Genomic DNA, 8,632 nt, shown 5'->3' with positions numbered 1-8,632 from the left:
TTTAAAACAGAAGGCGGAAAACAAGATTACAACTATGTTTCATCCCTTTTATCTCAAATTTTCTATTATAGCCTTTTAAATATGATCAAAGCATGTATTAAATTACATTGCTTCACTTCGGTTTTTGTTGACGTTGCAATTTTTATGCACAGCAGTTTACTTGTCTTTTGGACTATTAGTATAAATTCATGAAGTTACAAATACACTGTAGTTATTTATGCACTTATCATATACTTTAAAGCACAAAATGCAAATTCACGTTCATATCTAATTTTCAAATATTAATCTAAAAGCAAAATCGCATAAATTTCAATGGTTCAGTTATGAATGAAGCAGAATCAGTATTATTGCTCATTTAAGATTTTTCTAGTTCCCTTCGATCAGAAGAGTATAATTAATCCCTTTATAGGCCAACGTGAGTAACTCCACTTTCCCAGTTCTTTTTTTCAAATCTTGGTACCAAAGGACTTGATTGATGTTTAACTTTATAATTTTCTTAGTTTCCTTTATTTATTGTTTTGTGGAGTTAATCAATCTTCGGCAAAAAACCGGTTCAGTTATAAGATAATGTGTTCTTCAAACAATCGACTAGGGTGGCGATGTGATAATTAAACTGCGGATGTTTATACATACATTTACAGCATCTCCTAATTAGCAAATTGTAATAAAATATTGGACTTATTAAAAATATTACTGATAATGTATTGTGTCGTTCGGAAACTTCATAATTTTTCAAGCACAGTGTTTTTGTTACCTTTTTAATGGATGAAGGAAAAATCGTTCGATTTAGTGAACAGGTAACTATTTTCAAAGTGTCGATTGAATGTATTTTCTGCACAAGGATCGCCTCGTTTTTTTTTATTTTCTGTCAGAAATACCGAATGAACTTATGAGCAAGCACAAAGTCCATCTTCATTACGTTTTATCAAACTTGTAAGAAAATTACGCTACTTCGATTGGAAAATTTTATAGCATCTACCCAATGTTTTGCTGCAATCCTCTAACTTTGCCCTATCAGATGATCATTTCGGTAGATCGTTAGAATATTCTGTATAAAGAATGAACTTCAAAAAAGAAATCCATCCAGAAACAGGTTGAAGAATTTCTATAACTCAAACAATCTGAACTGTATGTAACTCGTACAATAAAATTAATTGAAAAATGAAAAGAAATTGTAAAAAAAAGGGTAAAAACCAGAATATGATATGAATTGAAAAATATAGATTTTAACTTTGCCCTTAAAAAGGCTCCGAACTTTCGGAACAATCCAATACTACAACCCTTAGCACAAACAATGAATTTCCGTTCACTTTTAATTATCATAAATAAACCTAGAAACGTTGCCCTTAAAAACGCTACAAACTTTCCGAGCAACTCAATATTACAACCCTGAGCACAAAAAATAAAATTCCCTTCACTTATGATATTCATATAATACTGTTCAAAATAGTCTACTGATTGTCAATGAATCGACTAGGACGTGGTGGTCAGAAAAGACGCTCAAGAAAATAAAAAAACGGAGAAGTGTAGTTACACGCGTGTTTTCGGGGCTTGATATCGTATATTTCACTGAAGCGAAGGGTGCAGTTCCGCCGGACAAAAGGACGAGGGCGTAGAAGGCGACCGAAGAAACGACCGCTGGATCTCCGGTGTAACGCCATATAAAGAGTAAAGCCTCGGTACGAGCGCTGGGCCGGAAGAGAATTTATCGTGGTTGTCTGGGGAAGCTAAGGGGATCAGGAGCCGCAATGATTTTCAATTTTCGAATCCACTTCGCGGCCGTTCTCCTTCGTTCTTCTTTCTATCGGGGCGTCGGATCGACGTATCTCGTGTACAGGCTGTTCCTAAGTTCTCATACGATACGATATATTCGAATTATCTACTTGAAATTGCAATACTTTTAACCTTTAAGGGGTCATGCTCAGTCAGGAGGCCGAAAAAAGAGTGTTCTTTGGGAATTTTTTTCTCAAAAACTATAAGACCTTTTTCAAAAAATATGTTTGTGTTTCAAATATTACAGTTTATAGATTATAAGGTAATTTTTTTATTTAAAAATATTTATTAGTAAATAAATGGTGAGCGATCTCACGGATGTCTCTTCACAAAAAGTGGTCTGCCGTGATCACTGTAACTTCGTAACGGTTCATCTGAAATTAAAAATTCAGTAAGATTTATGTAATGGAAGAACCAATCTTATCTTTGAACGTGGAGTTCTTCGAAATATTGATTAGGAACAAAATAGCGGACGTTTTCCTGAAGAGGTGCGATTTTCACCAAAAAATGACTCGTTTTTGGTCAATTAAAAAAAAAATATGGAACGAACAAAAGAATCCTTCGTTCAAGGACAAGTTTTTCTGATTTTAAATAAGGCGCAAAAGGCTTCATGTAAATAGACACAGTAATTTTCGAGAAATATTGATCACCGATTTGAAAAATGTAGTTTCGAGAAAAACGCGTTTAAAGTTTCAAGTCAAATTTACACATATATTAAATGTTCATTTTTTAACGTCTGTAACTCTGTCATTTTTAATTGGATTGCCTTGAAACTTACACAGAATATCCTCGAAGTGTTGAAAGAAAATGTAGAAAGTGAAAAATCGATTTTTTGAAAATTTCTGACTGGACATGACCTCTTAACCTTTAGAGAACAGGTAAGTTTTTTCGTGACTTCTTATACAGTGTGTCGCACGAACTCTGTCCACTTAAATATCTTGATTATTTCAAACAATATGAGAAAATGTTACTTACTGAAGTTGCACGGTTTAAGAAACTACATAATATGGTATAAATTGTATTCTTGCAAGTGGAGGCGTAGAGAAGATCCAGAGGTCACCTTTATTTTTTTAAACGGAATGTCCAATTTTTTATGCTCGATTTCGATAGATTGGCGTATTCTGAGTATAAAAGTAAGAAGTTACATTTGTCCTAGAACTTACTATTGCTGAGATATTTGATTGTTTTCATTCTATTACTTTCATTATGGAACGTATTCGAGGATATGCTCACTACGTCAAATGTAAACAAACAGCGAATAGAAAAAGATATTGTTAAAAGATACCTTCTGAACACCAAAGTTTATAATCAAGGGATAATTTTCGGAAATGTTTTAATTTTTACATCAATGGAAGCCTACTAGAGTACAGGAAGTATGAACATCGTTTTCGTACGTTAAGACATACATTTTAAAAAATAACTCCTCTGGAGGTCATTTGAAGGTTAACATATTCTACATGGTTGAATTTGTCTTTTCATTACATACAGTCCTATACTAATCAAAATACATTATCCCATTTAAAAAAACGACAATGATCTTGAAATATCGGAAAATATAACCTTGACAAAAAAATCTGTATAACAATAATTCCCCCTTGAAGCAAACATTTTACCCTTACTATTTTCTCGTATCATAAAAAACAACGGAGATGTTTCAATTGAAGGTCTTAGGTGGCTTACCCTGTACATACAACAGTCTAACAAAATCCTTCAAACACTTTCGCAATTCATTTCCATCCCCCACCCCGCCAAAGTGGATTAAATACGAGTCGTGGCTTCAATACGCGTCGTGGTCCCCCCCCCCCCCCCGCCCCGGCGATATATTTACACAGCTCCACGCGAAAGCGTCGAATCCAGTAAAAGAAAGGAAGGAAAAAAAAAGCGAAAGAGAGAATGCGCAGAAATGGTCGTCCGTGAAATTGCATTACGTGGGGCCCACTTTTTTAGGCACGCGCGCGCCCGCCCGCGTGCACCCTTTATCCCGAGGAAGCGGAAACGGAACTGGATGAAGCCAGCGCCGCCGGCTCGAAGGTAACGAGGTTTTCCTCGGTTGGTTAATTCGCCGCGGATTGGATCGCGCGAAAACACGCGCACTAACGTGGTTTTCGGGCGAGCTCTCACAACCCCTCCACATTTTCCGAACACCGGCCCCCAGCCGGTGTGTGTCACCGATATTTCCGCGCTTTGATCATCGCGAATCGCCGATGATACCCCACCCCTTGATGGTAAAATGTCGCTCGGGTAAACGCGATTACCGCGATCGACTCGACCGACGATTTTTTTTCTCCATTTTTTTTTTTTTATGGATACATACGGGAAGCTGGTGGTTCGTTCGTTCGACGAAACCTGGTCCCGTGATCGGTGCTCAGTTCGTTACGTTCCGATGGTCGTTTCGACGACGTGTAACGGCCAGGTAGGAAAAGGGACTTGCTTTGCGGTCAAGCTTTCAACGCGATTTTCGTTTTTCGATTAAGGAGTCACATATCTTTGAGCTGTTGAATAAGAGGGAAAATTAGAAGATTTTTTTGTATATGCAGAGTTGTTGTTTATTAAATTAATTCAACATAGAGTAAGTGTGTCGGTTACTGCCCCCCCCCCCGGTTACTATGTCCTTACATTGTTTTTATATACAGTAAATCACATAATCATTAAAATGAATGTATTCAAATTGTTAAATAAAATTTAATCAACAATTAGCATAATTGAATTGAAAGTATAAATTATTAACACTGATAAAATAGTAATAATAATTATTGAAATTATGTGGTGACGATTTTGTAAATTTCTAACATAATGCAAATTTCGTAAACATACACAAGAAATTAGATTTTTCAAAAATGGCCGAGCAACGACATTGGACCACTTCGCTTGAAATGACCCAAATAAGTGTAATAATCAATTTTTCTAAGCTGTTCGAAAGGGAAAGTTTACAGAGCAATCAATACAAGTATTCAGTAACTGACACAGTAACTGGTTTTTCATATGCATAAGGACACAGTAACTGACTCAAAAAATTATCTTCTTATTTTCATTACTATCGTACATTAATTATAATACTTAATTACAAAAAAAATCTTACTTGTATAGGAGACATCAAAATATAATTTAAAAATGTTTCGAAGAGCAAAATATAAAAAACAGCTATTTAATGGAAAGAAAACTTTGAACTCCATCTTAATGGGCAGAGTAACTGACACACGTACCGTATATATCTCATTATATGTAATTTTTTTAGTAATTTTTGAAAAATTTAGCTGCATATCTATCAACAAAAGAAAATTACTGCCACTTAATTGTAACCCTTTTCATCAAAACACCATCCGCAGTACCTGATATATCGTAGTGGGCTTTTATCGGAAACAAATTTTTTTAATTGTATATTAAAGTAGACAAAAGGGTACTTATCGAAGCCTATTTTGTAAATATTAGTATTTTACTAAATGGCAGCGGCTTGAACTTAAACTTGTAGGTTCCGACATTTTTCAACTTCTTTTTATTAATAAAAAATGTCCTAATTTTTGTATGCAAAGTGTTCATTAACTTTAGAGAGATTTTTGAAAAAAGTACTGTAACCGTATTTTTGTATGCTTGGATTTTGAAACGTCCCTGTTCGATTGTGAATTATGTAACCGTACGATATAATCTGATTCTATCGTGGCAAAAAAGTTAACGTTTTATCTGAAGGCCGGTTACTTCTCTTTCTCGGATCACCCCGGTGATATTCCGTGGTATCACGGAAAGGTAGGATTCGTGCCTCCAGTACCTGAAGGACGGAAGTGGTGGTATGGATGTGTTAAAAAATTATAGATTTATCTGGCAAGAGTGGTGTATAGTCTGTTAAATTTATAGTGTGATACAGCACACGATTTATCGCCGCGTCCGGAGAATTTTACAGGATGGGTTATGAACCTGTTACGCAGGTTCACCCATTACACGGTTTCTTCGCCAGAGTAACGTATTTGAAATATTGAATGTGAGATAGTACTAGTTAGTGTTTAGAAATCCGTCCCAGCAACCAATAATTCTGCCGACTAGGTCGCGAGAACGTTTCGGATGGAGACACGTGCTAAACCTCAGTTAGACCGTAGAGCCTAGGATTTCAGTTTGAGGCACGATTTCGTGAGCTCAGAACCTCTATCCGGCACTGATGGAAAAACCTCGATTGCCCTCAATCTAGAATACTCCTACGGGGCTACAATGTTTCCCCAATGCATATGTCGCAGCAACCAATGATCCTGCCAATAAATTGGGAGGACTTCTTGGATGGAGACGCGTGCTAAACCTTGGTTGCACCGCAGTATCTAGGATTTCAGTGTGAGGCACGATTTCCTGAGCTCAGAACCTCTGTCTGGCACTGGTGGAAAAACCTCGATTGCACTTATGCTCTATACTACACAGGAACTTTGGAATTTAAATTTCCTTCAATAATTAATTATATTAGTCATAATTAAATATAGCTATTTAAATTTATTTTAATAACTAACTATAGTAATTATAATTCATTTAACAAAAAAATGTTTAGAACAAAAGTTAATTGAAGTTAAAAAGTCAAGATCACGTCAATTCTTTTTAATACAACTCTTATTTTTTTTTCACCAATCGGTGCAGTTTTGCATTCTATTTAAAAATGTATTAGGGTACGTAGGACAAAAATTGATTACTTCAGAAGTTACGATTTTTTTCCCGAACGCCCATATACTCACCTAATCGAAGCACTGTGCCAGGCGTATGGAAAAGCGCTGACGCGTAACGAAATCGAAGTAAAGCCTTTCATAAGTTTTGATTTAAAACTTTTCCGGACTAACTCATTCTGTAAATAACATTTTATACTTCGCGTATCACTGCCGTTTTATACGGGCGCGCGGCCACTTTGATCAGCGCGACAGATAGCTGATGGAAAAATGCAGGCCGCGTAACTCGGTTATAGTTTACGTATACACGTCGACGAACGTTTTTCCGGGCACCAACCACTTCAATATGGTCTACTGGGTGTTTTGTAACAAATGCCAACGCATATGATGATATTAATAGATTGTGAATTAAATTTTTGCTGTACTTATTCTGGTGATTAACCCTATCATTTCCAAATTATTAAAAAATTGTCAAGCAGATATTTTATTTTATTTTTCTGTATATTATATGACATATAAATTATTCACAAGAACATTTTAACATTTTGAAACCGTCTAATGTAACTTTTCATTCATTGCCATCTAACAACTTTTGTAATTTTGTTACAGTTATAAGTATATTATAATTTCCACTAAAATGTTATTAGACATAATAAAACCCGTACCTTTGATCAATAAACCCTCTTGAAATATTTGAAAGAATTTAGAATTTAGAGTGTTGTAAGTTTATATTACATTTGTGACAATGCTCGACACTTTAGTTCCATCTATTGAAAGAAACAAAGGACTAATAATGTTTTCGTTTTGCCGATATGCTTTGAAATTTATACCGTGCCATCTACATAAGACCAGAAGAAACTATTATACTGCGTGTTCCGCTTAAAACAGGCCATCTAAATATTTTCTCCATCTGTGGTTATACGAGAAATATTTTTTACGTTTTAAAGATTTGTATAAGTGTTATTTTTTAATGGTTTTTTCAAGGTCACCCATGTATTTTTACATATATGGACATCATTTTTCCTGTTGTATGTTATACCTAACATTATTATGCATTTATCCATGTATAATAGTATGACCTTCAAATGACCTTGAACTCTACAATTTTTTATTTTCTTGTAAAAAAGTTACTCTAACAATTTTAAATTCACTTATATAATTTTTTCCACCGCCTGATTCGTCTCTTGAAACCATTTAAATTACGTAAAAAAATTTTCTTGTATGATCACAGAGAAGATATTTAGGTGGCTATATAATCCTAACATTTGATTTCGTAATTTAGAGTACGTAGCCATGTGGCAACAGTGGGAACGAAAGGGTTAAGAATATACAAGGTACCTCCGAAAGTTATATGTATACAAGCAGGCACGAGGTGAGTCTTCACAAAAAGACGAGAAAAAATAATGGAATAAAATCTTTTCACTTGACGCTTTGTTTTCGAGAAAATCAAATTTGAAAATCTGCTGGATACTCTGATCTGGTGCAATTGAATAGGACTTGGCTAGCACGTCTGGTCATCGTAGTCTGGTTCTACTTATTAATAGGCCGAAAACACGCGTTCCAGACTTATGTTCAAAGTCGATTTTCACGAAAATGAAGTCTTAAATGACAAAATGTTATTCAATATTTTCGACTCCTTTTTTCACATAGAATCACTTTATGCGCGTTTGTACATAATTTTTGGAGGCACTCTCTATACATAGGAGATTTTCTAATTAATTATGTAATCTCCATTGTTATACGAGTTGTTGCAAGTCGGTTAAAATAAGTCGAAAAAAGAGAATAAATGTTTTTCGCATAATATATGTTTCGTTTTCGACAAATTTAGTTTGAACATTCTTCTAAAACGCGTGCATTCCTACTAGCAATAAGTAGAAACTACTTGCAATAGCCAGACGCGTTCGCCAAGTTCTAATCTATTGCCTTTGTATTCGAAAAACTTTCATGTTCAATTATCTGTCAAATAAACCATCAACTAAAAAAATTTGATTTCTTTTTTGGACTTATTTTTTCGTACAGAATCACCACCTGCCCGGTTGTACTATGAAATCATGTTTCATTTGGGTCTGTGTTGCAGTAATAGTACCTTAAAGTTGGAAATATTTTTCCGGAACTGCTTTTATAGGCATATTACAAAGCTCAAGTGAAAAAAATAATAGTAATTTATTTATAATTATGTTCCGTGTTATACCTTCGGTTATGTAATCCACCTTACTTTGAATTTCTAC

Source organism: Dufourea novaeangliae, unplaced genomic scaffold (assembly GCF_001272555.1).
Source record: "Dufourea novaeangliae isolate 0120121106 unplaced genomic scaffold, ASM127255v1 scaffold443, whole genome shotgun sequence".
NCBI lineage: Eukaryota > Metazoa > Arthropoda > Insecta > Hymenoptera > Halictidae > Dufourea > Dufourea novaeangliae.
Note: the sequence above shows the minus strand (reverse complement) of the source record.